General features: G+C 54.4%; 1 long non-coding RNA gene across 1 annotated transcript; it reads right to left on the bottom strand.

Annotated features, from left to right (window-relative positions):
* Positions 1–6661: 6661 nt before the first annotated feature.
* LOC146759449 (uncharacterized) lies at positions 6662–7815 on the bottom strand. The gene is made up of 3 exons (XR_014932303.1): positions 7353–7815; positions 7109–7219; positions 6662–6796 (listed from the first exon to the last, which is right to left on the bottom strand). It is a non-coding gene; the product is annotated as an uncharacterized LOC146759449 (long non-coding RNA).
* Between the last annotated feature and the right edge of the window lie 1306 nt (positions 7816–9121).

Here is a 9121-nt window from a genome sequence, read left to right as displayed (position 1 = left end):
CAGCTCCTGCCCCATAGATCTGACACACACCTGCCCCACAGCAGCTCCTGCCCCATAGATATCACCCACAGCAGCTCCTGCCCCATAGATCAGACCCACATCAGCCCCACCGCAGATCCTGCCCCTTAGATCTGACCCGCAGCAGCTCCTGCCCCATAGATCAGACCCACATCAGCCCCACCGCAGATCCTGCCCCATAGATCTGACCCTTATCAGCCCCACAGCAGCTCCTGCCCCATAGATCTGACACGCATCAGCCACACAGCAGCTCCTGCCCCCTAGATCTGACACACATCTGCCCCACAGCAGCTCCTGCCCCATAGATCTGACACACACCTGCCCCACAGCAGCTCCTGCCCCATAGATATCACCCACAGCAGCTCCTGCCCCATAGATCAGACCCACATCAGCCCCACCGCAGATCCTGCCCCTTAGATCTGACCCGCAGCAGCTCCTGCCCCATAGATCAGACCCACATCAGCCCCACCGCAGATCCTGCCCCATAGATCTGACCCTTATCAGCCCCACAGCAGCTCCTGCCCCATAGATCTGACACGCATCAGCCACACAGCAGCTCCTGCCACATAGATCTGACCCACATGCGCCCCACAGCAGCTCCTGCCTTATATATCAGACCATCATCAGTCTCACAACAGCTCCTGCCCCATAGATCTACCCCACAGCAGCTCCTGCCCCATAGATCTGACCCTCATCATCCCCACAGCAGCTCCTGCCCCATTGATCTGACTCACATCTGCCCCACTGCAGCTCCTGCCCCATAGATCAGACCCACATCTGACCCACAGCAGCTTCTGCCCCATATATCTGACCCACATCAGCACCACAGCAGTTCCTGCCCCATATATCTGACCCACATTCGCACCACAGCAACGCCTGCCCCATAGATCTCAACCACATGAGCCCCACAGCAGCTCCTGTCCAACAGACCTGACCCACATAGCCCCCACAGCAGCTCCTGCCCCATAGATCTGACCCACATCTGCCCCACTGCAGCTCCTGCCCCATAGATCAGACCCACATCTGCCCCACAGCAGCTCCTGCCCCATAGATCTGACCCACATCAGCCCCTCACCAGCTCCTGCCCCATAGATCTGACCCACATCTGCCCCACAGCAGATCCTGCCCCATAGATCTGACACACACCTGCCCCACAGCAGTTCCTGCCCCATTGATATGACACACACCTGCCCCACAGCAGCTCCTGCCCCATAGATCTGACACACACCTGCCCCACAGCAGCTCCTGCCCCATAGATCTGACACACATCTGCCCCACAGCAGCTCCTGCCCCATAGATCTGACACACACCTGCCCCACAGCAGCTCCTGCCCCATAGATATGACACACACCTGCCCCACAGCAGCTCCTTCCCTATTGATCTGACCCACATAAGCCCCACAGCAGCACCTGTTCCGTAGATCTGACACACATCAGCCCCACATGAGCTCCTGCCCTATAGATATGACCCACCTCAGCCCCTGCCTCAGAGATCTGACCAACATGTGCCCCTTAGCAGCTCCTGCCCCATAGATCTGACCCACAGCAGCTCCTAACTCATAGATCTGACCCTCATATGACCCACAGCAGATCCTGCCCCATAGATCTGACCCACAGCAGCTCCTGCCCTATAGATCAGACCCACATCAGCCCCACCGCAGATCCTGCCCCATAGATCTGACCCTCATCAGCCCCACAGCAGCTCCTGACCCATAGATCAGACCCACAGCAGCTCCTGCCTCATAGATCTGTCCCCCCTGAGCCCCACAGCAGCTCCTGTCCCGTAGATTTGAACCTCATCAGCCACACAGCAGCTCCTGCCCCATTGATCTGACCCACATAAACCCACAGCAGCACCTGTTCCGTAGATCTGACACACATCATCCCCACAACTGCTCCTGCCCCAAAGATTTGATATACATGTGCCCCACAGCAGCTCCTGCCCCATAGATCTGACCAACATGTGCCCCACAGCAGCTCCTGCCCCATAGATCTGACCCGCATCAGCCTCACAACTCCTGCCCCATAGATCTACCCCACAGCAGCTCCTGCCCCATAGATCTGACCCACATGTGCCCCACAGCAGCTCCTGCCCCATAGATCTGACCCAAATCAGCCACACAGCAGCTCCTGCCCCATGGATCTGACCCACATGTGCCCCACAGCAGCTCCTGCCCCATACATCTGACCCACATGCTCCCCACAGCAGCTCCTGCCTTATAGATCAGACCATCATCAGCCTCACAACAGCTCCTACCCATAGATCTACCCCACAGCAGCTCCTGCACCATAGATCTGACTCACATCTGCCCCACTGCAGCTCCTGCCCCATAGATCTGACCCACATCTGCCCCAAAGCTGCTCCTGCCCCATATATCTGACCCATATCAGATCCACAGCAACGCCTGCCCCATAGATCTCAACCACATGAGCCCCACAGCAGCTCCTGTCCCACAGATCTGACCCACATAGGCCCCACAGCAGCTCCTGCCCCATAGATCCGACCCACATCTCCCCATTAGGAGCTCCATCCCCATAGATCTGACCGACAGCTGCTCCTGCCACATAGATCTCACCCACATCTGCCCCAGAACAGCTCCCGCCACATAGATCTGACCCACATCAGCCCCAAAGAAGCTCCTGCCCCATAGATCAGACTCACATCAGCCACACAGCAGCTCCCGCCCCATAGATCTGACCCACATCGGACCCACAACAGCTCCTGCCCCATAGATCAGACCCACATCTACCCCACTGCAGCTCCTGCCCCATATATCTTACCAACATCAGCGCCATAGCATCTCCTGCCCCATAGATCTGACACACATCACCCCCACAGCATCTCCTGCCCCATAGATCTAGCCCCCATCAGACCCACAGCAGCTCCAGTCCCATAGATCTGACCCACATCTACCCCACAGAAGCTCCTGCCCTATAGATCTGACACACAGCACCCCCACAGCAGCTCCTGCCCCATAGATCTGACCCACGTCTTCCCCACAGCAGCTCCTGCCCCATAGATCTCAACCACATGAGCCACACAGCAGCTCCTGTCCCACAGATCTGACCCACAGCACCCCCACAGCTACTCCTGCCCCATAGATCTGACCAACATCTACCCCACAGCAGCTCCTGCCCCATAGATATGACACACACCTGCCCCACAGCAGCTCTCACCCTATAGATCTGACCCACATAAGCCCCACAGCAGCACCTGTTCCGTAGATGTGACACACATCAGCCCCACAGCAGCTCCTGCCCCATAGATATGACCCACCTCAGCCCCTGCCTCATAGATCTGACCCACATGTGCCCCTTTGCAGGGGGGCTCCTCTGCCTGGTGGTCATGGCGGGCCCCTTCCTCCTTCTCACTCCTAGGGCCCCCAGCTCCATCCTCCCGCCTGAAACAGGGAAAACTTCTACCCTAGCCCTCTTAGCTGCCGACATGGCTGCTAACTGCCACAGCTGTCAGAGGCGAGTGCGTTGCGCGCGGCAGCGGTGACCAAGGTGACGTGGAGAGGGTTCTAAAATGGCGGCCGCACTGCTGGCACTGGTGTTCCACATAGGATGAGGAGGGGGCTGGTAATAGCAGGACAAGGGGAAACTGATTGAAGTTGAAAGAGGGAAGATTTAGGTTGGATGTTAGGGGGAAAGTTGTTTACTAGGAGAGTGGTTAGGCCCTGGAACGGGCTGCCCAGGGAGGTTGTGGATGCCCCGTCCTTGGGGGTGTTCAGGGCCAGGTTGGACAGGGCCCTGGGCAACCTGATCTAGTAAAGGTGTATGTTTGGTGGCCCTGCCAGGCAGGGGGGTTTGTTCTTCATGATCCATGAGGTCCCTTCCAACCTGGGTCATTCTGTGACTCTGTGATACTGGTGTGTGGCTGTTTGTCCCAGCGCGGTGACCTTTTGTCTTCAGGTTCACCAACAAGACTGTAACTGATTTATGGAGGAGGCAAGTGATGGGTGCTACTGTGTGACAATCAACATCACTTTGTGGACAATTGAAAGCACCTTCCTCCAGAGCTGTTCACCTCCAGAAGAGGGTGCTCAGAAGTGTTTACTGGCAGAAGATCTGGCTCCAGCTTGGTATGGGAAAACTGGGGAATGATACCATCGTGTCCGGTGAAGAACAAGAAGCAGGTGGGCGTCCCTGCTCCCTCTTGTCTGCTGGCAAGTTCCAGATGAGTTCCCAGAGCCAGAAGCTGCCATTCCAAGGAGAGCTGACTCAACCATTTTGGATTTGAGCTGTCACACCAAGGAGAGCTGACTGAACCACGTTGGACTTATTTGTAAGTTTATACTATCATTGGAAACTGTTGCCGTGGTCACAGTCATCGTCAGCGGAACAACAACTCCTGATGACCCACCACTACTGAAGATCAATGACTGAACTACTAAACACGTCAGATCCATGGTGGTGACTCTCTCTCCCTCTTGCTTCCTATAAAGACTCCTTGATTCTTTTTCCTGTCTTTTCTATTGCCCGCCTTCCCTTCCTAATCACCCTAAATCGTAATAGCGTCCGTCCTCCAACATTTGAACCATGCTCAGGCATACACGTATGGACCTCCTCTCCTTCCTATAAATTGGAGCAGGACAGAGAACCACAAGGATTGTCAGCTCCCAGGTAATACAAGTATTGCACACAGCACAGATAACTTCATCTGTTGGCCCCGCTGTCTCTGCATACCACCAAGCGAGGACCTGCAGTGCCCAGGCGAGACGATGTGCCTGGCAGTGCAAAGCCAGCCCACGTGTGTGCAGATGGCAAGGAGCGTGTGGCACTGTGCACCGACAGCCCTTGCCTGCCCAGGACTGCGTGTGGAGGGCGTTCTCCACTGCAGCCCTGCCCAACAGTCAGTAGGGGTGTGCGGCCATGATGGCAGTAATGAACAAACTGCTGCTTCACAAAGATCTTGGCCCGATTAGAAATCTTTGAGTAGTGCTGTTACAGCAGACAGAATGTGATAAGCGCAAGTAGTCTCCTACACTTCACATCCTTGCTACTTCATTCTGGGTGTTGTCACTGAGCAGCATCTAACACAAGTTCTGCCCTGGTCAGCTGGCTGCCTTAGCTTGAGCCCTGATGGCAATGCCATGACGTGATGTTAGTATTGCTGTTTTCTCCTCGTCAGAATACTCTGCCTTTTGAAGGAAGCAGCTTCTTGGTTATTTTGTTTTGTTGTTGAACTTTATTGAATTAATTTACAATATCTATATTCCATATAGTTATAGATGTTTTGAATATGATCATCTGTGGTGCTGAGAATTTTTGTAGAAAAGGTATACTCAGTTCAGAAGGTGTAATAAGGATGTTAAAGAAAGAACCCCCTGTTGTGTTGACCAGTTATGATGCTCCCACCACCTGACCAATGGTGGAGAGGAGCATGAAGAGAGAGGTGGTGCTGGGGGGATCTTGGGGCTGCTGGGCCTGTCATACTTTTTCCAGGCAGAGGTTTTACAGGTGTTGCCCCCATGCCGACCCTGTGGGGGGGGGGCACTCCCACATCCTGAAGGATGGAGGAGAGGAGCGGGAGGGCAGAGTTGGTGCTGTGGGGGGCTGGGAGCTGTGGGGCCTGGTATGCTTTCCCCTGGCTGTAGTTTTCTGGGTGTCGGATGATGCCCTCAAACTGCCACCCTGTGGGGGCTGCTCCAACCTCCTGAAGGATGGTGAAGGAAAGTTGGTGACAGTTCCTGGGGGGGACAGTGGGCTGCTGGGCCAGTTGGCTTCCCCCAGGCAATGGTCGTCCGTCTGTTGGATAATGTCCCCAGGTCTATACTCTGCTGGGGTCGCTTCCATCCCCTGATGGATGGTGGAGGGGAGGGTGAGGGCAGAGATGGTGCTGGAGGCTGACAGGCCTCTCAAGCTTCCCTGAGGCAGTGGCTGCCTGCGGGTGACACTTTGAGGGAGCCACTGCCAACCCCTGAATAATGGTGGTGAGGGACGGGAGGGTGGTGTTGATGCCAGGGTGCTGCTGTTTGGGTGCCAGCCGATGACTGCAAGCTTCCAAACCAGGTGGGTCCCTCCTGTCCCCTGAAAGAGGTGTTGATGCCCAAGGTGGATAGGGGCCACTGGGCATGATGTACTTCCCAGGGGCCACACAGCCTGGGCTGGTGGGCTACGGGGGCTGCACTGGGGGCAGCTGAGCCCGACAGCCGTCAGGCCTGGCAGGGGCCGCTCTGGTGGTGCTCTGCGGCTGGTGGGCAGATTGTCACTGCACAGGCACCAGTTGTTTGTGCCACGTCTTTTCTGTGCGGCGCACTGAGGCGAGCAAGCTGTTTGTCCAAGCGTGAGGTGTTGCTGCGGGCAATATGCTGGACTGCAGCATCTTCAGCAAGGCGCCTGCAGGGAGAGAAACGTGCTGAGGGCACAGGAGAACCCCCTGCTCTCCTTCCTCACAGTGCATGATAGAGTCACTCTCAGCTCCGGGCCTGTCTCAGGCCCAGCAGTAAGAACATGCAGCAGGAATGGCGAGGCCAGTTAAATGTCTGACAGTGTCAATCTCAGACAGTGTTAGGCAACAACTAACTGGCTTCTCTATGCTGCTTTAACTAGAAATGCCTCCTTGCTCACAGGATCCCTATAGTAAAGAGAGGGGGCAGGATGGGGTTGGGGGTGAACAAGAACTCACTGGTTTATCTGCCTCCGTTGTAGGACAAGACGATAGCACGAAAACATTGCCATCAGCATGGTAACGAAGATAGCCACACCAAATCCCAGGCAGTACTTCTTGATAAAATTATTGTCTGCGGCATTTGCATGTTCCTCACCATCCGCACCTGGAAAAACAATGTGGATCTGTTTCACCAGCTGCTGCTTTGAGGGACGTGGACAAGAACAACCACAGGAAGGATCCCGCTCCGGGCTGCTGTTGTGCCTGGTGGCTCAGGGGAAGCACAGCAAGCTCTGGAATGCAGGGTCTGTGCACAGGAGGTACTATGGAGGGTCCTGTTTCCTCTCCTTATCTGCTGAATGTGGTTCTGGTGGCCTAGTTCCCAAAAGGACAAAGTTCCTAAGTCCCTGGGAACTGGCTGCAGTGGGAGGGGAGCAACCTCTAACCACGGCCACGGAGCTCTATGAGCGGCCCTTACCTGGAGTGACAGTTGTTGTGTGCATGGCCTCTATTACTCTCAGGGGGACAGTCAGTGTGCGAACTCTGCCATTCCAAAATGCAAGCCAGCGCATAGGTGCTCCACCTGTCTCTTTATAAAGGAGGTAAGTGAGTGGGACTGTAAGTAACTGCTTCTCATCAGGAAGATGGTGCAGTTTCTCCACATGTATTTCTAGAAATTCAGTTTCACAAGCCTTTCAGGGAACAGACGGAAATACACCTACCACGTGCTTTGTCCTTCATGATTTTCATTAGCAGAGGGGGCAGTGTCTGCAGATATTTTCCTGTTTCCAGGGCCTCTTTCTGTTTCTCAGGACCTAAACAGAAAGCATTAAGATAACTTTCAGACAAACAAGATATTAAACTGAACGGTCTTTTCAGTGAAGTCAGTAACGACAACAGCCACCCCTGGGATGCCTGTGGGGTTCCAGCACAACTAAGGATTTAGCACGGCCTTCCCTGGAGGCACTTCTGCAACCAAAGAATGAGAACTTTTCACCACACACTGCAGCTTACCTAAACGCATAACGGCATCACTGAATGGGACCAGGGCATTGTGCGAGGGCAGGGCACACACACACAGGTGTGCATTCTCACTCACACCTGCAGACACGCCTGGCTGACATTAGGACTGTGAGCTGGCATCTCTCAAAGGAAGTAAAATCTCATGACATGGTATGCTGTAATTTCTCTCTTCCTTAGGGACCTGCAGTGACTGGAAGGGGCTCAGGTGATGACATGGCACTCAGACCTGGGTCAAAAGTTGCAAAGCTGCAGAGAAGCCAGGTGGGCAGTTGGCTGGCACTCAGCAGCTTTCCAGATACTCTCTCCAGGCCATGTAAAACAATCTTCAGAGAAGGCATAGAAGAACATTTGGCCCCTCAAGGTTTTTTTAGTGGGGAGATCTCTGATGTATGGAGACAAAGTCAACGGGATGCTGGGAGCATGCAGCACCCAAGAAACAGTGACTACCCAAGCTTCTCATGGAGAAGAAATCACCAGGCAGTGAAAAGATGAACCCCTCCTGAACTTCCACAGCCAAATATGAGCAAAGATCATGAGATGAAGACTGGTGACTTACGTCTGGCATCCACCCCAGGCTCAGGGACGCGACTTTGCTTTCGAAATGCACCAAAGGGGCCTGCAGGCACAAGAGTGATCAGACACAGGTGAGGAGAGCTTCCGCTGTGCACTGGGGTCTGCCTTGTTTTTTTTCCTGCAGTGACCTGTGAGGACTGGCTGCAGGTCAGGGAATGACATGGCCCAAACAGCAAAGGAATAGGAGCAAAGACTGGCAAGGGCCGCCTTCCCACTGAAATGTGACAATTATCCAAGTAAAGAAATACTAATGACTGATCTGTGTACGACCTTCAAAGCACAAAGAGACTTGAAAGACCTTTGGAGAGCCTTACGTACCCAAATAAGCTATTATAGCACTAATTTTTCGACTTCCAAGGAAACAGACACTCACAACTTACCTCGGAGTTTCCCCTGAGGCACAAAAGCAGTCTCCTTCCAGTCATCTGAGGAAGGAGTACCAATGTCATCATCTAGAAGAAAGAACAGAAGAGGGATGTTCCCATTGCATGCTGTGATCTTCCTCTCCCTTAGTGACAGGGAAGGGGCCAGGGAAGGGGACAGGTAACAGGATGGGAGACTCAGGCCTTGATCGCCAAAGCTATAGAGGGGCCAGGGTGACCTGGAGCCTAGCACTCGGCAGCTTTACAAATGCTCCCTCCTGGCCACATGCAGCACCCCTCCGGGACCGCGTGGAAGAGCATACAAAGAAAAGGTGTCTGAAACACACTGGGCTACAGCTGGGGGTCTCTGTTGGGAACCAGGATTTTTCTATGGGGAGCATCAGGCAGCTGGAGCAGAAATGCTCATGCTTTTCCCAGCACACACCTTCCACGTTCTCCCCTGGGACACCCCCAGGATGAAGAGCATGCTCCACCCAGCCAGCGGCAGAGCCGTGGGAGCACAGGGCTTCCTC

This window comes from Coturnix japonica, chromosome 10 (genome assembly GCF_054131305.1).
Source record: "Coturnix japonica strain WE chromosome 10, WE-NBRP24, whole genome shotgun sequence".
Taxonomy (NCBI): Eukaryota; Metazoa; Chordata; class Aves; order Galliformes; family Phasianidae; genus Coturnix; species Coturnix japonica.
Note: the sequence above shows the minus strand (reverse complement) of the source record. Positions and strands in the feature narration are given on the sequence as shown.